The 25,905-nt window shown below is 49.6% G+C and overlaps 1 pseudogene; it reads right to left on the reverse strand.

Moving 5' to 3' along the window:
• Positions 1-24,623: 24,623 nt before the first annotated feature.
• On the reverse strand, positions 24,624-25,578 carry LOC127209876 (60S ribosomal protein L5-like; annotated as a pseudogene).
• Between the last annotated feature and the right edge of the window lie 327 nt (positions 25,579-25,905).

Here is a 25,905-nt window from a genome sequence, read left to right on the forward strand (position 1 = left end):
TGTAACACTTGACTTCTAATCCTATTAGGAAGCAACTGTACCCCAAACAGTGCAGTATAGGCATACACAGCCATGTGATCCAAAGGGGAAGGAAAGACAAAACTCAGAAAACCTGTATATTCAGAGACTTTTGAGAGAGGTAATGGGAGATGGAAATACCCAGTGCTGGAGACACCAGCCTCCCGTCTCTCACTAATTAAGGAGCATAGACTTATACATAAGACCAGAAACCACAAGTCTGCTAAATAAAAATGCAGGAGAATCGGTGAAGACATTGGAGAGGCCAAGGTGTTTTAGAAAGGACCCAGAGCACAGGGAACCAAAGCAACAGCAGTACAGCGAGCCCAAGCATCCCCACCCTGCCCATCTAAAGCAGCAACCAGAGACAGCCTCCCAGATGGGAAGGGTTACCTCCGAACCATTCTGCCTGCAGGTGAGTAAGTTCCAGAACATGAAAGGAACAGAGGCATGCAACAGAGAAACCCACATGCCTTTAAAAGGGGCAGGGCAAAAAAAAAAAGCCTATAGAAAGTCCCGGGGCGTGGGGGGGCGGGGGAAGATATACAGTGGCCAAAAAAAAAAAAAAAAGAAAAGAAAAAGAAAAAAAATGTTTGACATGACTAATCATTATGGGAATGCCATCAAACCCACAGCAAATGCTACCTCATTGACAGGCAGGTATGGTTGCTGTCGAAAGGACAAAACCAACATGCAGGCCATGGGATGCATAAAGGGGAATATTCATACGTCATCGGTGTGGTGCCAATTAGCAAAACGGTATGAAGACTCTTCACAAAACTAGAACAAGAATCTCCAGATGGTCAGTGGTGCTACCCACGCCCAGGTACATATGGCAAAGCAGTTGAGATCAGGATGCCCAAAGGAGTTGTCTGCATGTCCCTGGCAGTATTGTCCACAATAGCTGAAAGAGGCCCACTAATGAATGGATGGACCATGGACATATGGCATTCATACACAATGGAGCATCATTTATCCATAAACAGGTTGAAAAATTTCAGCTGGGCATTGGTGGCACACGCCTTTAATCCCAGCACTCGGGAGGCAGAGGCAGGTGGGTCGCTGTGAGTTGCAGGCCAGCCTGGTCTACAAAGCGAGTCCAGGGCAGCCAAGGCTACACAGAGAAACCCTGTCTTGGGAAAAAAAATTGTCATTGACAGAAACCTGGAAGGGACTGAGGGTCCTTATACCGAGCGAACAGGCCAGGCACAGAAAGGTAAGCCCTGCACGTCCCTACTTACATGAGGAAACTGGAATTGATCTTAGTTTAGGATCTTAGATTAGGAGCCTGGTGAGGGGGCCTGGAGGAGTGTGGGGAAGGAGGGGTGGAGGGAGGATGGTGAGTGGGCACGGGGGTTGCTGGGACAGGAGGATTAGCCTCATGCTGTCAGTACAGGGATGACCATGGTCGACAACCATCAACCGACTACTTCAAGACAGTGTGTGGAGAAGCAGCTGGATGTTCCAACACAGGGAATCAGGAGACATGTCAGTCAGCCATATCCAATCATTGTTCACCCTAAGTACGCCGAAGCACCACAAATACATGTGGCCCCTGTGGCTATTAACCCCCAAAGTATGTTTAAAGAGTTTCCGGAGATTGCTCCGTGCTAAGGGCTAGCTGCTCAAACACGAAGGCCTGAGCTCAGATCTCTAGAAGCCACATAAAACCAGATGCAGTGTGTGTGCCTGCAACCCCAGTGTTCACATAGCAAGATGAAGGGGAGACAGCACCCCCTGGGGGGCCATATAGCTTGGCATACACAGTGGCAAAGGACAAGGCCATGGCATGTACACACACACACACACACACGAGGCAGTGGGAATAGAGGCAGGCGGAAGGGAACAGATGACGTCACCATGGTATGTCAAGCCCAGGCCCATGTCTCAGCATCTCCTTCACTCTGTTATGGTCTGGCAGACTTTCCTCATGCTCTGTGTGTGGGTGACATCCCCCGGGCAGGAGAAACATCGGATACTATTCCAGAGGCTTCTCACACCTGCTACAGGTGTGAAGAGGGGCTGGTACATGTGGACAGATGATCTCAAGGCCTTTGAGAAGCTGGATCACTACCCTGTCGATTTAGAAGCTGAACAGGGCACCTCCACAAGTCGTTTGGGCTCTAGGGCCCAGGGCACACTTTGGAAAGCTGGGGAGAGCTACTGATTCTGTGATCTAGCCAGACACCCCAGGACCTCTGTGCACTGTCCTCAGGAGAAAACCCCAGTTCAAGGCCCAGGTCCTGACCGTCTCTCCTCAGCAGGGAGATGAGGGACAGAAGAAACTGTACTCCCGCAAGCTTGTGATGGGTGACCCCCCCCCCCCCAAAACTGTCTCGAACCTGTCAAATGCCAGCCTCAGGTCACAGTTTCTTCTGGGAGGACCCATGGCCTCAGCAGCCGACCTGGACTGACTTCTTATAATGGGAACCCCTCAAATCCATGCTGACATGGCCAGCCCATGTAGGATTTTTAAAATTTTTATTTATTTTTATTCTATGTGCATTGGTGTTTTGCCTGCATGTACGTCTGTGTGAGGGTGTTGGATCTTGGAGTTACAGACAGTGGCAAGCTGCCATGTGGGTACCAGGAATTGAACCGTGGTCCTTTGGAAGAGCTGTTGGGGTAGTCTATCAAGGCCTCCCATGTATAATTTTTATTGTCATCATCTTATTGGAGAATTCTGAATGGAAGAGTGGACATTTCTCTGGGATGCTTTTCCAAACATCCTGCCCATGCCCTGGACCACAGTCTACAGACACACCGTGACAGTGGCTAAGGGCAGAGGGTTGAGGAAGGAGCTTGTTACTTTTCTCTAGGCCCCACAAGTAAGGTTTCTTTTTCCCTACAAGGCTTCACTAGCTTCTAGTTTTACTCTGACATTTGGAAGAGCCACCTCTCTAGTTGGGTGTCATTAATACACGGAGAGTGGGTGCTGCCCCTGGCATGCCAACAAGACCCCCCAGCCCTCTCCCTGTGCCCTGCTGAATGGATAGAGAATCATTTATTGAAATTAAGTGCAAAGTGTTACAGTTATTTTTCTAAAACTGTGTTTGTTTCTTGGTTTCTCTCATAACGCAGCTATCACACAAATAATTGAGACTCATTTATATTTGTTTAATAATAAGCTTCACAACACAATAACTGAGCAGTTATTACTTTATTCTTAACCCTCTAAGCTAATTTGGCTTCCTCCCAGCTTACATCCCAGGGATACTTGCACTTTGTAACTTTCCTGCTCCAGCTCCTCTCCTGATCTCCCCTGAACCTCTCCCATGGCTGAATTCCCCACTTCCTCCTCTAGCCCCTCCTCCCCTGGCTGGCAGGAAGTCCAGCTCTATTCTCTCCCCTGCTCAGCGATTGGCTGTAAGCTGCTTTATTGTCATATCAGGGGACAACTGGGGAGCAATGCTTACACAACACTGAGATGGGAGAGTCTCAGAACAAGGATTGCAACTAGATATATGGGAGTACAGAAATCAGTATTTGAATTACACAATAACATTATGCCTATAGCAAAGCCGAATGAATAAAGAATATTGTTTTATCTGAGGCAAACAAAGCTTTGTCCACTGTTGCAAGCTCTGGCCATCAGGAGGTTGGATTCCAAAGCAATGAAATCTCTTGGTTTGTCCCTGAGGGGCTGGCTGTTTCTAAAGAAGAGAGGAAAGTCCCCAGTGCCATTCTATTCTCTAAGCCTTTGCCTGCTGAGGTCTTGAAGACTCATGTCTTGTTCTATGAAAATGTCTGCCCCCAGATATCCACCAGAGGGGATGGATTCGGAAGGAATACCTCTTTGCTGGATTATCCAGGAAGCTGCACACAGAGACTACCAGGGTAATTCAATTCCAGGACATAGCCTTTCAAAGCCTTTGCAAACAGGAATGAGAACTGTCCTGGTGTTCAGTTGATTTCATAAACAAGAAAGAAGAAAGGTGTGTGTGTGTGTATGTGTGTGTGTGTGTGTGTGTGTGTGTGTGTGTGTGTGTGTGTACATGTGTGTGCAGAGGTCAGAGAACAACCTTGGTGTTGCTCCTATGGTGTTGTCTACTTTAAAAAAAATTATTTATGTATGTGTTCATGTCTCTGTGAGTTTGTATTCACCACTTGCACAAGGCCTGTGCAGGCCAGAAGGCATCGGAGTCCTTGGGGCTGGAGTCAAGTGGCTGTGGGTCACTGGCTGTGGGAGTTGGAACCAAACCAGGGTCTTGTGCAAGAGCAGTGAACACTCTTAACTTCTGAGCTATCTCTCTAAATCCCACTGTTGTTGTATTGTGTGGAAGTGTCACACTGGCATAGAACTCACCAAGTGAGCTAGGCTGACCGGTTAGCTAGCCCCAGGGACCTACCTGTCTCCACCTCCCCAGAGCTGGGGTGACATGCATGCAACAACCGTCCCTGCTGGTTATCCTGCATGTAGACTGGGCTATCTCCCGAGTTTGGTTTCTAGGCAATACTTTCTAAAAGCGCCCCCTCCTTTTCTAAACTGTTGAGAATTAGGAAGTCCTGCCTCTGCCCCTTCTCTGGTCCCACAGAGGGGGAGGTCTTCCTAAAGGCATTGGTGTCTCTGGCACGCTCTGTGGGAGTTGCCTTTGCTGAGAACCTGGAGTTGGGATGGTGCAGTTGAGCTTCAGGGAGACCCTGAGAAGGAGAGCCATGGGCCCATGGATGGGGTATGCTCCCAGGCAGAGAAATCCACTTCCTATGGTCTAGGATCACACAGAGAGGGAAACTTGGGAGGAAGGGCAGGACTTAATGTCTCCATGGTAGACAAAGGTCCTTCCTTGGGCTGACCCAGCCTGCAGTGACAATGACCTTCTGATTGTCTCTGAGGCTTGTGGCAGGAGGACTCTGAGGTCCTCTCTGGCCCCATGCTGAGCTCTCCTAAGGTAGGAGGCCTCATCTTCTTGTGTCATCTTCAAGTCCCGTCTGTCTTGGACACTGTGTTATTGTGAGGAGACACATGACCAAGGCAACTTATAAAAGGAAGCAGGTAATGGCAGCCTTGCTTCCAGTCTCATGGCCATCAAGGAGAGGCACATGGCAGCAGGCTGACAGGCAGACAGGTGCTGCAGCAGTAGCTGAGCGCTCACACCTCATCTTCAAGCAGAGAGAGGGAGACACTGGGCCTGGTGTGGGCTTTGGAAACCTCCAAGCCCATCCCAAAAGGCATACCTCCTCCAACAGGGCCATACCTCCTAATCTCTCCCAAACAGTCCCATTAGTTGGGGACCAGCTATTTAAACGTTTGAGCCTATGGAAGCCAGTCTCAATGCAAACACACCTCCCAGGCTGCTCATCCTGCTGAGGACACTCACTATGGTCTTGGGCTTCTGTGTTGGGCTTCTGAGGTCCTCCCTTCCTCTTTGTGTCTTTAGGATTCTCTGACACATGGTGACCTGACCACTCTCTCTGCATTGTCAAGGGGCTTTGCCTTCTGCTTCGTGACACTCCTCAGAAGCCAGACCTTCATGTTAAAATATCTTCAGCAATATTTATCTCCTTGCTTTGCCCTGGCTGCACAGTGTGCTGTGTGTGTGTGTGCGCGCGCGCGCGCGCGCGCGCGCGCGTGCGTGCGCGCGTGCGTGTGTGTGTGTGTGTGTGTGTGTGTGTGTGTGTGTGTGTGTCACATTGATTTGTAAGTAAAATGATCTTAACACCGGTGCAGTGCTGCAGCTATTTCCACAATGGCTAACAGGAGGTGATTTTCTTGAGCCCAGTGTGACCTTGTCTTTGGTGCTTTTTACTTTCCGTAAAGGAAATCAGATCACTGGGGGGCATTGGCTTGCCTGTCTCTGGTGGCAGGACGCACCCCACTCACACTAAAAAAGCACTTTGGGTTGGTGAGATTGCTCTCTGGATACGTGTGCTAGCTATTCAACCCTGACGAAGTGGAAAACAGGTCAAAGTCGGGTGTGTGTTGGGGGCGTCTTTAATCCCGGCACTCCTGTGGTGAGCGAGGCGGGGAATCATCTGGAAGGTCATGGGCCAGCTAACCTGAGTGTACAGCCCTGCAGAAACAAAAAAGAACCCATCCCAGCAAGGTGGAGGGAAAGAACGGAGGGCCCCAAATGTGTCCTCTGGTCTCCATGTATGTAAGTGTGCTGGAACACCTGTACGTGCACACACAAATTTAGATGCATTGCACTGTGTTTGCGCCCACTCTTTCTCCCTCATCTTGGTTGGACCTCATGCACTTCTCACACATGTCAAAGTTTACTTTCACCTGGACTTTAATTCCTTCTGCTTGTGTTTCTAAATCCCTACCTCTTCTGTTTGCTCATGTAGTTTTCATTTTCTCTTTTTCTCTTTCTCTCTCTCTCTCTTTTTTTTGAGACAGGGTCTCACTGTGCAAGCTTGGTTGGCCTGACACTCTCCATGTAGACCAGCCCAGCCTGGAAACAGAACTCACTGAGATCCACCTGCTTCTGTCTCGTGCTAGGATTAAAGGTGTGTGCCACCACACCTGGCTCAAATATCCGCCTTAGGTTTTTCTTAGTAAAACAAGTTGATGTTCCTACCGAAGACCCCAATGCTCAGAAGTGACATGGGGAATAAATGCGTGTGCCTCACAACGTGACGGAGCTCCTCTGGTGAGAGTGTGCCTCACACAGGCTGTTGAAATCGTCTATGGTCGGAGAGCTCATGTGAGCCAAAGAAGCACTCAGTTTGCCTCAGCTGCAGTGAGAATGAAAAGATGAAGGGACAAAGGGAATGTATTCCTGGAGAAGGAAGGGTGTCCTTTTCTCATGGAGAATGCTGCCTTCACTGACACTACAAGACCCATGCCAGCTTTAAAGCCCAGACTCAAGACTAGGTCTGTTGGCCTCAACACCTCTGCCCTACCCACTGTGCCCTGGAAAAAGCTGACCACCTGGGCAGTTAAACCCCAAAGCAGATGACGGACCTAGGGTCCTTCGTTTCTCACATTTCCTGTGAGGCCATGGGGTGCTTGGGAACTTTTGGTTGTGGTGCTTGGCCTAGCCCTACACTTGCAGGGCTTTCAGTATCATGGGTTCCTCTCCATCTGGGGCAGCTGCCCTCCCTTCTGGTGGTGGCTGGGTCTACACTCCAACAGCTTGGCCACTGCAACCTCAGGGCTTGAGGGTCCATGAGTAACATTTCCAAGTCTTGCAGAGGCTGGTGGCCAGATCTCAAGGGCGTGCCCTCGCTGGGCATGGGAAGGTGACAGACGGGGTCAGAGTGCAGCAGTCACTTGTGCTTGGTAAAGACAGTGGGTTTGTGTGGAACCAGAATGGTGGCCAGGCTGAGCCAGAGTCTGAATTCAAGATGCTGTGGGTAGGTGGCCACGTGAAGCTTGTCTACAATGTGGAGTGTCATGTAGCTGTCCTGTGCCCATGTCCCTCATGAGACAAAGTGGTGATAGTACCTTAGCCCAGTGTTGTAGGTCTAATGCACTGAGATATGTAGGTTCTCAGGACAGTGTAACAGATGGAATGTACTGGAAGGATATGGTGAAAGGACAGACTTGGGCTTAGCTTGCTGCTAAGCCCAGACAGTTACCACCCTCTGCAGCTGGCCCACACCGAGGTTGCCTAGGAGACAAGCAAGCTTTGACTAGGTTCTGTATTGTGGGGGTGGGTGCAGACTCATCTTCTTCCACTGGTCCTGTCCCATCTTCTTTGGTGCCTAGAAGCCAAGTCTCCCTGCTATGAGATGGAACTTGTCCTGTGGTGGACAGATGGATGGACAGACAGATGAACAGACAGACAGATGGACGGAAATGAGGAGCATGGGCCTCTGGAGGAAACGGGATTTGCTGTCCTGAGGGCGAGTCAAGGGCGAGGGACTGCGGATTTAACTCATACACACACACACACACACACACACATACACACACACACACACACACACACACTAACACAGCGGGTCCTTCGTGCTAAGAGAGCAGTAGTCACTGCAGCAGCTGCGGCAGCGGTTTATTATTCTCCCCCCAGAGTTCCAAAGAGCCTTCTTTTAGGCAGCAAAACAGGAATCCTCCTCCCAGGTGAAATCCCTCAAGAGGTGATTGCACACAGGAGGAAAAGTCTCGAGGAAGGGAGGGGTGCGTTGTCAGAGCAGTAAACATGACTAGCTAACCAAGATAAACACAGGCATGGAAGCTGCTAGAAACAGGACATGAAACAGCAAGACAGGCAGGCAGCCCAGTCGGGCCTGGTTCCTACAGGAAGTGGCATTATAAAGTAGCGCTGCTCACCCACAGGGGCGCTGTGTCCCCTCAGGGTGGGCTGTGGAGAGTCTGATGCTTGTCCCACTGAGCCCAGTCTCTTAAAGCCTGCACAAAGCTTTGCTCCCAGGAAGCTTCTCTTGGTTTGTGGAGGACACGGGCAGAGTTACCACTGCGAAGGCCTGAGAGGCTAAGTTGGCTTTCTGGAACCCAGGTTCCTTAGTCACTAGTCCAGAATGCTGATGGGGCTCTCACAGGATCCAGTCTCTTCTTGTCCAGCAGTGCTTTTGTGTTTTTGCTTCCAAATCAAGGAAGTCAGGCAGGAGTCGTCAGAGGCCGGGGCATTCTTCTGTGTGTGGGTGAGAGGCACGAAGAAGAGAGCAGCTGAGGGTCTGTGAACTGACTTCTAAGGTGTTGGAAGTGGGCTCTGGCAATTTTAAACATTAATATCTTTTAAAAGATAAATGTAACTTTGAATTCATGAGCTCCCATTTGTAGTCACTTGAAGCTGCTGGCCTGGTTGGTGAGCGTTCATACCAACACCCAGATTTCTACTTGTTTTAGATCTCTGGCTGACCCATGAAGTACTCAGCTACACACACACACACACACATGCACACACACGTACGCACACACAACTCTATCTTTTCTTTCTTTCTTTCTTTCTTTCTTTCTTTCTTTCTTTCTTTCTTCCTTCCTTCCTTCCTTTCTACCATCTATCATTAAAAGACAAGGACTCACTGTGTAACCTAGCTAGCCTGAAATTTGCTATGTAAATCAGGCTGGTCTGGAGCTCACGGAGATCTGCCTGCCTCTGCCTCCCAAGTACTGGAGTCAAAGGCACGTGCCATTGTTCGCAGGATGCTCTGACTTCTAAGCTACATATCCTGAGTGTGGTGGTTTGAATAGGTGTGTGGCCCCCATAGAGCCATGTGTTTGCAGTTGTAGAAGAGATAATTACATCATGTTAGGTGCTATTATGACCCGGTTCTTGTTCTCATTTGGACATGAGAAGATGTAATTGTGTTTCAAGTTGACAAAGGGTGTCTTAGATGGCTGTTCTTGGTCATCAATTTGAGTATATCTGGAATGAGCAATGCAGAGATGGGAGGCACACCTGTGATCTGGGTCTTGGGGTAGGATGGCACACACACCTTTAATCCAGATCTTGAGGCATGGTGGACGTCCTTGTAAAGATCTACAATGAAAAGGAATTAAAGAAAAGCTTAGGTCCAGACGTGGCGGCACAAGCCTTTAATCCAAGCACTTAGGAGACAGGGGGATGTAGATCTCTGAGTTCAAGGCCAGCCTGGTCTACAGAGCAAGTTCCATGACAACCAAGCTTAGGCAGTCAAGGAAACCATTGAAACCAGAAAGCTGGTGAAGATGTAATTGAACAAAACAACCACATTCCAGCCCCAGAAAGCAGCAGAACGGGGCAGCTTCCGCCATGTGGTTCTGCCTTTAACATCAAGAAATCTCCCTGTGTGACTAAATAAGGCTGCTGAGGCCAGATGTGTGGCAGGGGTGTCCCTGTATGGAGGCCCAGAGAGGCCATTGCATGAAGCTGTGAAGATGACGCCTGATTTGCTTTGAGACCCGGAGATGTTGTGCATGTCAGAGCTGTGGGATACCTGCCAAGGAGAGCTGCTGACAGGGAGTGGAGCCAGCCCAAGAGAGAGAGAGAGATATGTATGTTGCAGTCAACCAAGCTGAAAGGAGCCAGAGACCTGAAGAACATTTTGACATCAGACATGGAGGCGCAGAGCTTGGAGTTTGCCCAGCTGGTTTTCAGTCTTGCTTTGGTCCAGTATTTCCTCACTGTGCTCCCTCCCTTCCCTACGTTTTGGAATGGTGATGTATATCCTGTGCCTTGATATGTTGGAAGAATGTGATCTGCTTTTTGATTTTGATATTATAGGGGGTTAAAGTTTAGAGACTTCATGAGACTCAGAAGAGATTTTGAACTTTGGACTTTTAAACAGTGTTGAGACTGTGATAGACTCTGTGGACTTTTGAAGTTGGACTAAATGCATTCTGCATTATGTTATGGCTATAGGCCTATGGGGGCCAGGTGGTTTGAATAGGCCCATGTGTTAGAACGCTTGGCCATAGGGAGTAGCACTATTAGGCAGCGTGGTCTGATTGGCTGAGGCGTGGCCTTCTTAGAGGAAGTGTGTCTCTGTGAGGGTGGGCTTTGAGGTCTTAAATGTGCTCTGCCCAGAGCGGCACACAGTCTCCTTCTGCTGCCTGTGCATAAAGACATAGACTGCTCAGCTCCCTCTCCAGCACCATGTCTCATTACATGGACTATTGTACTATATATCGCTCCATAGTGACAATGGCCTGAACCTCTGAAACTGTAAACCAGCTAAATATTTTTCTTTATAAGAGTTGCCTTGGTCATGGTCTCTTCATAGTAATGGAAACTCTTAAGATACTGGGTTTCCAGAAGCACTAGAGGTGGCTCTAGCTGTGGTGTGTGTGTGTGTGTGTGTGTGTGTGTGGTGTGTGTGTGTGTATGTGTGTGTGTGTGTGATGTGTGTGTGTGTGGTGTGTGGTGTGTGTGTGTGTGTTTGATGTGTGTGCATGTGTGTGTGATATATGTGTGTGTGGTGTGTGTGTGTGTGTGTGTGTGTGTGATGTGTGTGTGTGGTGTGTGTGGTGTGTGTGTGTTTGATGTGTGGTGTGTGTGTGTTTGATGTGTGTGCATGTGTGTGTGATATGTGTGTGTGGGGTGTGTGTGATAGTCTGAGAAGGCTGAACTCCTTGGCCCCTGAGCGTCACCAGCATAATGCAGCTGACTCCTGCAGCTTTATGGAAGCCGTAACAGCCTGGGGAGTCCTCTCTGTCCTCTTCCTTGGTGTGCTTGCGGTAGAGGCAGCTGGACCTGGAAGAACGGAGCCTGGTGGATGTGGACTAAGGTCTCGTGCAACAGCCAACTTTATTCAGAGCATCAGACAACTTACTCCCTAAGGGTTAAGAAGAGTCACCTGAGCAAACCACGCCTTGCCATAGAGGCATATAAATAAACAACGCAAGCCAGTTGTAACGAATAATCTAAGGTAAACTCTCTTTTATCCGCTGCCTCCGGGAAAGGCATGAGAGCACATTCTGAGAAGAATTCTGTGAGTTTGGAGAAACTGAGGTCACAGACTTGTTTGTGACTTTTCTCATAAGCCCTCAGGGTTTCTCTTGCATTCTTGGACTGTGTTCTGACACTTGTGTATATATTTTGATTGACCCAGGAGGGCATTTCCTGTCTGCCTTGTACATTGTCAAAATTAGGCCTTACAGCTAAGGCTACTTGCACTTTGAGGGGTTCTGTGGGATAGTAGGCTAGGAAAGCAGATTCCCAGGCCCTAAACGAGGTTCCCACCCCATCAATGCAAGGTAGGCTTGGGACCTCTGTTTCTCCTGTGTTCTTCAGATGACTGTGGAGTTGGGGTCTGAGGCCACCTCTGGGGAAGTAGCCCACTTCCTGGCTGGTGTCCCTGCAGCCATATTCCTTGTGCTTGGAACGGGACCTGCTAGGAACTTGTATTTTTCCTTCCTGAGAGCCAGCGCTCTCCAGCTTCTCTCTCTCTTTTATTTTATTTTATTTAATTTATTTTTTTATTAATTTATTCTTGTTACATCTCAATGTTTATCCCATCCCTTGTGTCCTCCCATTCCTCCCCCCCCCCCATTTTCCCATTATTCCCCTCCCCTATGACTGTTCCTGAGGGGGATTACCTCCCCCTATATATTCTCATAGGGTATCAAGTCTCTTCTTGGCTACCTGCTGTCCTTCCTCTGAGTGCCACCAGGTCTCCCCCTCCAGGGGACATGGTCAAATGTGAGGCACCAGAGTACGTGAGAAAGTCATATCACACTCTCCACTCAACTGTGGAGAATATTCTGACCATTGGCTAGATCTGGGAAGGGGTTTAAAGTTTACCTCCTGTATTGTCCTTGGCTGGTGCCTTAGTTTGAGCGGGACCCCTGGGCCCAAATCTGCCTATCACATTGTTCAGCTTCTCTTAAAACCCAGGATTTCATGCAAATACCTGAGTCTGCAATGCTGCATGCTCTGGGCCTGTGGCTCCTGTGCTGCTCTTGGTGATGCGCTGACTGGCAGGAGGGGCTTGGTGGTCACTTGGTGGTCAGGGGCTCTGCCTTCCCCTCCTCCCCGTATCCTAGTCTTCCAGGCATAGCACCCCACACTATTGTTAAACAGCCAGCATGATTTCCAAACACTCTAGGAGTTCAAGACTGAGCTCTTCCAGTCTGTGATGGCCACCTTCTTGCTGTGTCCTCAGGGGGTAGACCGTCTCCCTTCCTCTCCTTGAGACCACAGACCTATGCAATCAGGAATTATGATGTCATCTAGCCCGGATGACTCCCAAAGGGCCTGTCTCCATGGACATCTCGCCGGGCTCTGGGCCCCAACAAGTGAAGCTGGACCACTGTTCACCCCAGAGCACCATGTGCAAACAGCCATAAGCAGAAAACAGGCTGTCCTCAGAATTTCTGGGGTCTGTACTTGTGAAATCACTTACTTGCCAAAATTAAATTTTAACCCCCAAATTAATATTCAGCTCTCTGTGGCGTCTTGAAGGTAAGCTCGGAGTGACAGGACGAGTAGCGTCAAGGGGGTTTTCCCAGCAGAGCAGGAGTGGGGGGGGGGCTTTGCCTCCTGCAGTGCAGCTCGCCCTGTGACCGTGCTATCTGCCGTCCCGCACTCTGTATAGTGTGCCCAGTGGAGAACACACATGTGAGGTGAGGTTTGTTCAATGTGGGTTCTAGAGAGCGTGGCTGTGGTTCGGCATGAAAGAATCTACAGTATATAAGAGAAAACACATGCCAAGGTCTTGGATTTACTCAGCTGTCAAAACCATGCCCAGATGTTTCTCTCCTGGGACTGATGTGTGTGGGGTTTGCTGAGCTTTAGGTGACGGTCTGCTGTGGTTTCACCGCGGAATCCACTCTCTCCACCGCCGAACAGGCTGAGCGTGCCGAACCGAGAAACCCAAGCAAAATCAGTTCTTCTCTAGCTGCGTTGTCTGCATTGTCACGCTAGTGATGAACAGCGCATGCTCCAAGGGCATGGGCGCGCCACGCAGGCTTGCGTTTCAAACACCATTAAGCCTCGACCTTGCAGAGGCTCAGGCTGGTGTCCAGTGGCCACTCCAGAGCTGGAAAGGGAAGTCACTGATGGTGGCTTTAGGAATGTGGAATCATTCAGTGGAGATCAAGGAACACGCCATCTCCCGCCCCCCCCCCCCGCCCCGCCCCATTTGAGCTACTGTGGTAACCTAGGCACAAAAGGAAGTCTTGGGTTACAGGTGGTACTACTGGGGCAGCTGTCAGGGTTGAGTCCAAGGCCATCTGGGCTGAGCTGAGGCACTTTGTTCTACCTGCCTGGGTTCCAGGAAACAGCTGATTCACCTGCCTCTGTTGGGTTTGTTTGAAGACAGCAGAGGACAGCCTCATAGCATAGAGAAATGGCCCAGCTAACTGCAAGGCTTAGGATCAGGCGGCACCCCTATTTTTACTTTGATGAGTTTTATTTTATTTTATTTAAACATAAATATCACCATGACACAGTGACGACCGCAGCCTCACTGACGGGTCTGGAGGCATCTACAGCCCTCGCTGGACCTACAGTCTGATCTTGCCTGACACTTAGGCTGGAACAGGCTGGCTGTCGGCCCGAGCATCAAGTTATTTTACCATAGGCTGTATTTGCATAATATCAAGTGCAGGTTTCTCTGGCAACCCCGCGAGCTTAGCCATTATTACTCCAATTTTAATGAAAGGAGAAGTCCGTGCATGCGGCGTGAGCCATTTTAACGTTGACGATCCATATCATTTAAACATTTGCCCCTACACTGCTCCAGGGAGCACTCAAGTCCCCACAAACTTCCTTCTCCCTTGGGGAAGGAAAACAAACAAGCCAAGAGCTCCTCTTCCTTGTGCTCGCAGCCTTGCAGCGCAGGTGGGGCACGGGTTTGCATCCCGGGCTGGACCGTTGTTCCGCAGCTGCAGGCTTTTTTTACTTGACGCTTCCGTAAGTGGAAACACTTGACGTGGCAGGAATAGCCTCTTCAGTGCCCGGGTGAGCCCCGCTGAACGAAGCCTGCTGACAGCCACCCGGAGTGCCGCCCCTGGCAGCCTGTGAGGGCAGGCGGTTAATCTCCGCGTGAACTTTGTCCCCGGGTGTGTGTTTTTGGAGTGTGCTAGGGTGACATTCAGCCTCCACATTCATTTTTATGATAATTCCAAGCAAATTGTGGTGCAATAAACTCTTCAAGCCTGTCTTTCTGGTGAAAACCGTGAATCAGTCAGCCTGGGCGTTTTGGGGGCTTTTCAATGTATAGTGATCATTTAGATTTGACGCGCATTGTGAGACCTTAGCGTGCCTCCTCTCTCTTCCCTGTCATTAGTTCCAGCCCTCACCATTCTGAAGTACAGTGAAGGATGGCTGAGAAATCACTGCCCCTCTTCAGCTCTGTTATTGCACAAAATAGCAGCGCAATAATTTTTTGTCAATGTTTTACTCTAAAAGCTTTCTACGTCAGTTTTGAAAAGGAAGCAATAAAGCCCATTCAATGGTATGAATAAAAACCCTTTGAGGGTTGGGAGCAGCGCTTCCTTTCTTCAGCTGGTAATCAAATTGGAGCTAAAATGAAATTGAGTTTTCTTATGAAAATAGCCTTTGTTGCTGGGAAGGCTGGTAATTCATAAACAATAACCTGCTCTTTTGTGTGGATAATAATATATTCATGTTCTTTCAATAGGGTAAAAGCCAGACCTAGTGCATTATGGTACAGTAAAAATAGCAGAAGGGGCTGGCTGGAACGATCCCGAAGAAGAAATGTAGCATTTGGGGACGGCACCTCCGAGTCCCTCTGGAAGCCGCCTTTGCTCTGTTCGTGCGCTGGTTTTCTTGGCTGATTTGCTGGACCACACAGTATTCCATTAATTGCGGATGGTCCCAAGCTGAGCTCATCACTGCGAAGGCTGCCGCGGCTGGAGTTGACAACCTGTGTTCTGAGGGAGCAGCTCTGCGTCGACAGGGGTGGAGGAGTCCACAGGCAGGCGCAGGCCGGCACCTGGACAGGCTACCAGGTAAGGCGGCAGGTTCCTCTGGAGGCTTGAGAAGACATTCTAGTGCTCAGCCATGGTGTGGGTGTGTGATGCACGGAAGGAGAAACTTGCTCTGGGTCTTTAGCTAAGTCCTTTTTGCAGGGAGGCAGGCAGATGTGGGTCACGGAAGGTGAATGTGTCTAGCTCTGAACCCAGATCATACGTGGGTCAAGGCTGCTGTCACAGAGTTGGTCTGGATTGAGGCCTCTTGAGGGGACTCCAGGGCTGTGCCTGCTAGCCTCTGGAGATGTTTGCTCTCACAGCCTAGGTCTGGTATTTGGAGGACCTGGGGGTGCCTGCGGGTGTTGGGACCAGATGGTTTCCTTAGTGAGACTTGTGTTTTCTCTACCTGACTTGGAAGTTCTCTGTGGGGGAAGCTGTCACTGGAGCCAGGAGGGGCTTGTACTGTCCTGGAGATGTCTCTCTGGATGCTGGACGTGGGCCGCCCTGACTCGGATTCTCAAGTTGGCAGAAACTTGTGCTTTGGTGAATGTAAAACTGTGTGACACCCTTTCTGCAGGCTGGACTGTGAAAATGGATGCTGTGGTGTTTGTGGGCCCAGCATCAGGGCCAGGGCAGTCAGATAAGGGGGGTGGTGGTGGTGGCACTGGCCTCTGAGGTTGTTTTCCATCCCTGGGAGCATGGCATTGAGAGCACAATCAAGCACGCAGCAGCTGTCTGCTGAGGCCATGAGCCTCAGAAAGGGTGGCCGCTCCATGGAAACCGCCACTTTGTTCTGAAAGTTCTCTTTGGTTGCTGGTTTAATTCTTGGTTTTGAATTCAGTTCGGTAGACAAACAAGAAACAGTAAAAGAATTCGGCTTTAGGTGGGACGGGAGGGTGGCAGTGCAGGCAGGGTGTCCCCAGCTGCGGAGGGAGCACAGGTGGATGAAGGTCAGTGGTTTCTCCGGTTTCTCTGTGGCTGCTGCCTCTGGTCTCCCTGGGCCACCTTTTTCCTGAGGCTCCTGAGGAACCAGGAGTGAGGGATTTTTTGTTTTGTTTTGTTTTGTTTTCTTTTTCTGATTCAGCCTAAGGTCTCTGCAAATGCTATTCTTGAATCAGAAATTGGAGATGCTGACATGAGAGCCATACTGTGCAGTTTTAAGACAAGAAACTTTGACAGTTTTCACAGGAGCCAGATGAGTGAGGGGTGAGCCTGTCCCACCCCGGGAGGTGAGAGCAGAAGGGCTCCCCCAGCTCAAAGATACATAAAGGGATGTGTGCTGGGCTTTATACTGGCTATCAGGCGCTTGTGTGTTGTTGGGGTATTTTAACAAAGAAATTACATGCTTGATAAAAGGAACTTTTAAAGGCACAGGGGAAGCTGACAGCTGTGGTAACGTGTGTCATTATCCAATTAGCTAACACAAGGTTGTTTTTCTGCTGTACTTAACACACCTCTGTGTTTTCAACTCTTTAACAAATATTACTTTCGTTGAAGTCTTTAAAAAATAAAGGTTCTAATTGTGTGTGCTTTATCCTGCTGCTGTTATGATTCTGGGCTTTTCAGCATCACGATCCTTTTCATACAGTCTGATTTCTGAATTTATCTCAAGTTCATTTTGGGGAAGAAAACCCAGAATTCTTTTGGTTTTTATTATGCACTTTGTCAACGCCCCCTGACCCCCCAAGTTCCTTCCCCTGCCGGCAGAACCCCAGGCCTTGTGCTTTAACTCTTGTATGTGAAAGGCAAGATTGCTAATTGTCAGAATTACCTTTTAGCTTGGTGTAACAGAAACTATAGAGCTTGTGGAGCTGTCTCACTATGGAAAGGCGAAAACCAGGTTTTACTCAGAGCAGACGCTGTTGCTTGGGTAACAGCCGCCACCTGGAAATGGTGATTTCTTCTTCTTCTTGACTCCCTGTGACATGCTCGGGAGGCCTCTCACCTGAAGCATGAATGCTTCTCCATGCAGGGGTGGGGTGTTCAGGGTCCTCTCTGGTGGGGACAGCTGAGTGCATAGGCCAGGTGGGAGGCCCTGGACCCACAGTACCAGTGCCTGGGAAGGATCACGTGATTTGGAGGTCCCTGGCCTCAAGCCCAAGCCTTTCTCTAGCTCCTAAAGAGGGGGAAGCAGCTGTGTCACTCTTCTGTTTTGCAGACTTGCTGTTTTCTTTTCTTGCTGCCCCCCATCCCCCGCCACAGGCCCCCACCCCCACCCCAGTGCTGAGATCTACGCCAGGGCTTTACACATGCCAAGTAAGCTTTCCTCCAGTCCCCTGTCCCCACTTTTGGATGTCCAAGGCTTCTTTGACATATTCCTCAGATGCAGTCCATTTTACAGTGAAGGGGCCTCACAGCACGAGCTGGTTAAAGGTGCAGGTCTTCACATACCCTGGTCACACTCCGCCCCCCCTGCCCCGTAACCCCCTCCCCCGGCAGCCCTCAGGGGAGAGAGGGGTTTTTCAATCCTTCATTTGAGAAGTGAGTTATCCAGCAACCTGGATACGGTATTGCTGCTACTAAAATTGCTGCTACCACCTCCGGCGCTGGGATGCAAGGAGCCCAGGGCCTCACACATTCTAGGCAAGTGGGTCGGTCACCTCTGACCCGCAGCTCCAGGCACTGTTAGGAAAGTTTTAAATCTTAAGGCAAATGAGGAAGCCCTCCTACTGAGTCAGTTCTTCAGCCCAGACTGGAGTCATCCCTCCAGCCCACTCCTCAGGTATGGCCCCTCAGTGTGGCCGGCAGTGGGTGCTGGCGGGTGCTGGCGGGTGGGCTGGCCTTCCTGAAGATTCCATCATGCCGCAGACACAGGGCACTTGAGAGTGCTGGGGGGAAAAGGAGTTGGGGACACACTGACAGGCAGTGTGCTGGGTGATCTAGTTCAAGTCTCTTTAGAGCTTGATGGCGCTCCAGGCTCTGTGCCCACCATTCTCCTGCACAAGGACATCCGACATTGTACTTGTCCCTTTTCTAGACACCCAGTGCCTGGGGTCATCCAGGGTCTGGGCGTCTGCTCATGCTCTGGCTCATGCTCTGGGGGGCAGTGGTGGGCAGTGGTGGTTAGTGAGGGGCAGTGGGGGTCAATGGAGGAGCAGTGGGGGAGCAGGGGGGAGAGCAGGAGGGACAGTAGTGGGCAGTGGTGGCACTGTTGTGTCTTACCACTATGAGGGGCCACTACCAACACTCACTTGACCAGCAAAGGAGATACTGTACATGGTCACAGACCAAAGGCTTTGTTTTGGCAGCCAGACTTGCCTAGGTCACGTGGCTGTTAAAGGGTCCCTGGTTAAGTTTCCTGAAGTCACCTTTTAATTTTTCTTTTTTGGCTAGAGAATAGAGGAGACAGTGGGCAGAAAGGAGAGGGAGAGTAGAGAAATCCACAGAGAAAAGTGTGTGTGTCCTTGACGGACTCATCATGCTAATTGGTGTCACCCAAGTCCTGCGGGCTGACCTTTTACGCTAGCTTAAGCATGGAGTCTTTATGCTTTGGCCAACTTGGACACGGGTGGCACCTGTGTCTTCCCATCCTCCGCCCCCTTCCCATCCTCCTCTGCTTCCCTCCCCCCCAACCCCATGCTTGCCCCTCCTCTGTCTACCAATATGTGCTCACCTGGGTGGGGCTAGGCTGCTCAAGGCCGCCAGACATCAATGGAAACATGTATGTTGGAAAGCTACTTTTATCTGTAGGTCACTGGGATGGAGATGAAACCCTGGTGGTTTCTGCACACAGGAAGACACTAATGTAGAGTCTGGGTATGCGCTTGGTGCGTAAACATGGACAGCATACACTGATGCTCCAGATAGTTACCTGTGAAAGCTATGAGGATGCATTGCTGGTTTTCCTCTGAGCCTGTCTGTCCCTCCTGACCTCACTAATCCGAAGCTCCAGGCCGAGGTTAAATGCTTTTCCACTGTGGTGTGCAAATCGCATCTCTGAAGTCCAACATTCTAACAAAGCTTGCCACCACTTGGAAATTCCACCCCCCCCCCGTTCCCACCCCCCATCCCCTTGTGGAAATCAGGCCTTATTTGCAGGCAAGTGTGCCTCCATCATGGCCAGCATAGACGCACTCACCCTGAGGCCAAGCGCGAGCGGGAACCCTTCCTCCCACTTCCAGTTTTGTGATGTGGAGCTCGATGGGAATGCCCTGTACCAGGAATTTATCTAGAGTACAGGAGAGAGATTGGATCAATTCTTAAAATAACATTTCTTTTTGAAACAAAACGATATTTTGGAATACAGTGGTTCCATCAAAAATCTTGGCCCCTGGGAGAAAGTATTCTAGAGATAATTGATGTGTAAGTTCATGTGTGCCTGTGCGTGTGTGTGTGTGTGTGTGTGCGGGTGTGCACGCACATACACGTGTGTGTACCTGTCCCTGTGCATGTGTGTGTGTCACTCTGTAGCTTGCCGGGATTATAAGTGTGTACCCACAACCGTGGCTCTGCCCCATATTTCAATATGGAAACTGTGATTATTACTTATCATCTTTGGGGCCCTGTGACGGCTGTTTAATGCCTTGTGATTGTGCTCCTTTTAGTGGCAATTGTTGGCATTATTATTAGTCAACTTTTGTTTTTTTCCTTAATGTTGTTGCGCACTGAAGACATCTTTATTTTTAAAGATAGCACAAGTCATTGTGTCATACAGTCTATTGGTTCTAGAAAATGCTGGGCACTGGTTCTGATGAGGTCTGGTGCTTATGGAATGGGTTCCAGGCCTCCCGCCCCCAAGATGTCAGAATCTGTGGATGGTAACCCCCTGGCTTTGATTGGTGTGTTGTTTGCACGTGACCTCTACATGACCTCTGCGTGCCTTCCTTCTTTTCTAAGAAACTATGACACCTGAAACAAGGTACACTCCACGCAGTCCTCACAGTGCGGTGCTCTTTAGTCAACGAAAGGTAAAACACACATGCATGTGCTCGGGGCTGATGAAATCGTGTTTTAAATACGTTGACCCACATTTAGCCTCATGCCCAGCATATGCACACGGGACCAGACGAATGCACTAATGCACTTAGAATATGAACCAGTTATTCTGCTTAAAAATAGCCAAAGGTGAGTTCTGCTGTATCTTGGCTGTCATTCTGGGCTTTATAGCAAAGAATTTGAAACCTATCCTCATGGGGAAAAGAAATAAGCAGAGGAAACCTCACAGCACCCACAATAGGCAGCACCGAGCGCTGTTGTTAGCAGATGAAACGTCCTCCTTGGGTCCGTGCCTTGCAGCGTGGTCGCCGTCACCCTGGGCCTTGTCCTCTCTAACCCTAACTCTGAGCTCTTACCTTTGTATGAAAGTGTGGGCTTCTTCCTTCTTTTGGGTTTTTGTTGAATTATCTGGGATCACTTACTTTGCCATTCCTCATGCTAGGCAGCTAGCTTCCCGGGAACTTACGTCAAGGAAACGAGCTATTTTTTCTCTGAGCCCTAGGCCTACTTACACCCTCACATGCTCATTTTCACGATGGTGTCTTGCCCAGCAGCACCAGGAAGCACACGGCAATCATCAAAACTTACACAGCTGACACGTATGGGGCCAGTGAGTGAGTACAAATGCCTTCCGCCCCTGAAACAAGCTGGCAGTGCAGACTCCGTCTCTTGTCTTGGCCTGCTCCAAAGGCCTGCCTTGCTTTCTTGAACTTCCATGCAAAAGTTTGTAGGTTGAGGCCAGCTGGCTCCTGGGTCACGCTCCCCCGTGCTTGCTATATGCATCTTAGTCTTGTCTTTATCGTAGGTGGCTGAGATGAGCCCAGGAGACAGTCAGTGCAGCTCCAGGAAGGGGTCCTCATCCTAGGTCCCAGGTGCTGTAATATGCTATGAGGTCTCCATCTGAGAATATGGAGCCTGGGTCACCATCCTCTGGGGCAGGAGGGTCAGAGGGTGATGGAACAGTGGGTTGTGACTGTGGGAATCATGGCAACCATCTCCATCTTATATCCAAGGACAGAAAACCCATGGCTCCCTGGACTGCACCTCCACTGGGCCACATATTCTTCCTGGCTTATTCACTCAGCCCCTAGCATCTCTGCTCTCACTAAGGCATTTGGTCCTCACACGGCATTTGTTGAACTTCACAAGTAGCTAGACATTGTTTCTCACCAAGGGGATGCAGAATCGAGGCATGGCGTGACCCTTGAGTGGCCTTCCCTTTATGGATGTGGAAACGTGATCAGGGCATTAAATCTCTGGAGCTAGCTGCCCAGACATGCCCTTGGCCTTACTAGCTGTCCAGGTTCTTGCAGTCATCTCAGTCGTAGTGTCCCTTGTATGACACTGGGGAGATAGCAAAATGGAACCCAGGTTAAGGTGACTTGTAAGTGAGCCAGGCTGTTTTGTCTGAGCCACAGGCAGCACAGAGTAGTCAAATGGCAGCTGTTAGGATTTCATGGGTCCTGTTTCAAACTCTGCATGTGTTAATGCCTTTGAAATCAGGGTTCTCTTTCTTACCAAACAGCTTGGTATATTAACCCAGTTTCATCTCCGAGACCCTGAAACCGTTCCTTCTGTTTCAGGAGGGGAGGGTAGCTGGATTGGTTGTTGCTGAAAAGCTGCCTGCCAGAATCCATTTCCCTGAGACATCGTGGGATAGGGACCAAAGGAATGCTTGTGGCTCTGACCTTAAGACTGAGATGGCAGCAAGTAGAGCCTTCAGGAAATGCTGTAGCCTGTCATCAGAGGCCTTGGTGGTCACAAGGACTCCCCTGGGCCCATACCAGGGGGAGGTTCTTGTCCCCGACATGGAGGGACAAATAGCCCAGAATAGGCTCCAGATCAGTCCCCATGGGAACACAGCTGAGTTCATAATGCAAGGCTTTGAGAATGCTGATGCCACGCACCCCCAGGCTCAGTTCTCTCAAGGTAGTGAGCCTAGGGCTCCCTTCTGTCAGCTCTAGGCAGGTGCAACATGTCCATAGCCTAGAGCTGGTCTGGGGTCATAGAGAGTTCCTGTCCTTGCTGTTCTGGCCCCTGAAACAAGCCAGAAGCTCTGCTCCAATGAGCCAGCTCTGTGGCCGAGGAGCCTGTAGTAGGGTCCACACTCACAACCTCTGAAGAAGTGACAGGTGTTTGGTGACTTGGTTTGGGACAAGACTCTGTGACCTCTATCTGAAAGTTTACACTTCAGTACAGAGGGCACTCAGCTTGCCACAGTTCTGTTTGTGAACCACGTGCCTTTTGTTTTCACAGTGATTCGGGTTGTACCCACACGCCATCTGACTTTACTCAGTGCAGTGACCTTCACACTGCACAAAGCACGCCGTTCCCCACTGTAAGACGCACAGTGTGCCGGATAACTTGGCTTAACCTGAGGCTGGAGTAAAGCTGCTTCAGCCGTGGGGCATGGCCGCCACATAATAACTGAATGTAGAGTCACCAGAAGTTTGGCAATAGCAGAAGGTTTTAAAATGTGCAATTACCAAAAATTATTTCCCAAGCCAAGTGTGTAGGGAATCTGAGTGTCTCCAACCATCCTCACCTGTGTTGCATCCTGGGACTTCACTGTATCCTGGGTTCCAAATTCACACCAGGCACCCGTGTTCTGTTGTGACACCACACGGTAGCCTGGGCTCACTGCAGCCACCAGGCATGTTCTGTTGTGGCTGTCCATACTGCCTGAAGCACCTCAGGCGGGATTCGAGGCAACTCAACGATGAAAGTCAGGGTTTCTGCTGTATTCTCCTGCTCCTACCCAAGCATGGTTGTTTAGTTACGGGAAACAAAGTGTTGAAGTGTTGTTTCTCAACCTGTGATTCTCATCAGATTACTTTGTCCTTGGACTGGATTGTGTTGGACAAACAAGGGACATCCATCTACTGCTATGCAAATTTGCTTTATTATTCAACAAATGATTAAATTACATGTATACAAAGGAACTATTCTAAGTTTCTTTCTCTTTCTTTCTTTCTTTCTTTCTTTCTTTCTTTCTTTCTTTCTTTCTTTTCCTAAGACAGGATCTCTCTGTGCAGTCTTGGCTGTCCTGGACTCACTTTATAGACCAGGCTGGCCTTGAACTCAGTGATCCACCTGCCCTTGCCTCCTGCGTGCTGGGATTAAAGATGTGCACCACCATGCCCAGCTATTCTAAGTTTCTTATGGCATATTATCCATGGCTACGACTTTTATATACCTGCATATCTGGGGTTGCCTAAAAGCTTCTTGGATGAAAAGGAATTGATAATAGCAAAGTTTAATCAGCCTTGGACCAGAGCAAATGCTCTGAGCATGTCAAGGATGTGTCTCTGTCTCTCTTTCTCTCTCTGTGTGTGTGTGTGTGGGGGGGGAAGGGTGTGTGTGTGTGTACATGTGTGTGCATGAGCTTGCACATGCGAGTGACATTAGGTAACAGTCTCCTTCCTTGTCACACTGGAAAGAATGGCATGTAGCTGGGGAATCAGGCTGTGCAAGGTGAGACCACTGAAGTGGCCCTCCACAATGGATGCTTAGAAAGAAGCACATATTGGTTTGGAAGAGGAAGGTTTCAAGCTCTCCAGAGCCCACCTGACATCAGTGGCAAGAATGAAAGATGTATGCCACCAACCCCAGCTCCCTAGGACACTGTGAGGGATGGAGAAGGCCCATGGAGAGGCTTGGAAGGCTCTTGCAAGGCGAACTGGACCAGCTCGGGGACCTTCCAGAGACTGCCCAGTCTATCCCAGGTCAGGATGAGTGGCAGGTGCTGAAGGCTCCGAGAATTTTATTGGTTCTTTGCAAAGATGTGGCCAGAGTGGCCTGATCTCTCTGCCAGAGGGAGTCACCAGCTCATTTCAGTCGTCAGGCTTGGCTCTGTATAGTTTCTACAGTTTGGAAATTTCCCATTAACATTCTTTTATTTTACAGATAAAAATCACTGGCATTTAATTTCAACAATTTATTTTTTATTTATGAACTTGTTGTAATTAAATTTAAAATTAGACAAGTAGGAAAATTAATTAAAAGTCACCCAAGGACTAGAGTGTGTGGCTAAGAGGTGTGCTGTTTGTGTAGTGTGTGCGAGGTCCTAGATTCTATCCCAGCACATGAGAGGGAGGGGGAGGGGGAGAGGGGGAGGGGGAGAAGGAGAGGGGGGAGGGGGAGAGGGAGAGGGGGGAGGGGGAGAGGGAGAGGGGGAAGAGGGAGAGGGGGAGGGGGAGAGGGAGAGGGGGAGGGGGAGAGGGGGAGAGGGGAGAGGGGGAGAGGGGGAGAGGGAGAGGGGAGAGGGGGAGAGGGGGAGAGGGAGAGGGAGAATGAATCACCTAAAGATAATTTATCTCTAATCTTTTTCTCACATGTACTTCATTCATGTGTTGAAAAGGATTGTTTTAACATGTCTTTGCTTTTTTTTTTTTTTTTTTTTTTGGCCAATAAGTTTATTGTCTTTATGAAAAAAAAAAACTCTTCATAGAAAACTGCTTTAGCTCTCAGCAGCCTGCTCCTGAGCTCTGAGGAAGCTCGCTTTCTTTTGAGCAACCCGATCTTTCTTCTGGGCAAGGGACATTTTAGGATGGTTCCACCTCTTCTTCACTTCTCTCTTGGGCTTCTTCTCATAGACTGGATTCTCTCGGATAGCAGCATGAGCTTTCATGTACATCTCCTCCTTCATGTCTGGAGTGATGTTGTTTTTATGTACTGAGAGAAGTGTTTCTTGTATGCATCTTCATCTTCCTCCATTAGGTATCGCATGTAGTCTGCAATGTTCTGACCCATGATGTGCTTCCGATGCACTTCTGCAGTGAACTCCTTGCTTTCAGAGTCATAACCGGTGAATTGTTTGGTACTGAGAGGGATAGACAAGCCTCCATCCACAGCTCCCTTCAGGGCCCCAAAAACTTTCTTGCCAGTTGTAGTTCGGGCAAGACCTGCATCCAGATAGCAAGTAAAGGCACCAGGCTGACCGTCAATGCTTTCCACATTGTACTCGTCTCCCGTCGCCTGCACCTGGCCTTCGTAGATCTTGTCCCTGCCAAACCTATGGAGAAGCCTGCGGGCCAGCAGCAGGCCAGTGCAGTAGGCTGCAGCATAGTTTGTCAGGCCAACTTTCACACCGTACTTTGGCAGTTCATGTGCATACGCTGTGCAGACTATCATGTCCCCTTCTTACGGGCGTACGCAATCTGGCAGATGATGTCTCTGTTGGTGACTCAGACTATCATCCTGTACTTGGGTGTGTTGTACTTATTTTTGTCCTGGATCACCAGTCATTTCCGGGCGTAGTAGTCAGTTTTACCCTCTCGCCACCTTCGGAATCTCACTTGGTGCCTCTTAAAGTAGGCCTTATTCCTCACGACTTTCACGAACCCCATTCTGTGGAATACACAACCCTGCAACCGTGGCTCCACGCAGACCTGCAGGCCCGGCCGCGCTAAGGCGGGGGGGAGGGAGGGGGAGAAGCATGTCTTTGCTTTTGCATGAGAAAAATAAGAAAAATCCCAAACTCACGCTAATCCAGAAATAGAGTCCTTGGCCAGTACTTTTTAAACCATTGGCCTCCTTTCCTGAATAGCTAACTCTGTATCAGGAGATAGATGCAGATGACAATGACATGTGGTGATGAGAGGGGTAGGGTCATCCTGCTCCTGTACCTGTGTGCAGCACACAGCGTAGCCCTCACTGTCCCTGGACTGGGAATGATGACTATCACACTG

Source organism: Acomys russatus, chromosome 27 (genome assembly GCF_903995435.1).
Source record: "Acomys russatus chromosome 27, mAcoRus1.1, whole genome shotgun sequence".
In the NCBI taxonomy this organism is placed as follows: domain Eukaryota; kingdom Metazoa; phylum Chordata; class Mammalia; order Rodentia; family Muridae; genus Acomys; species Acomys russatus.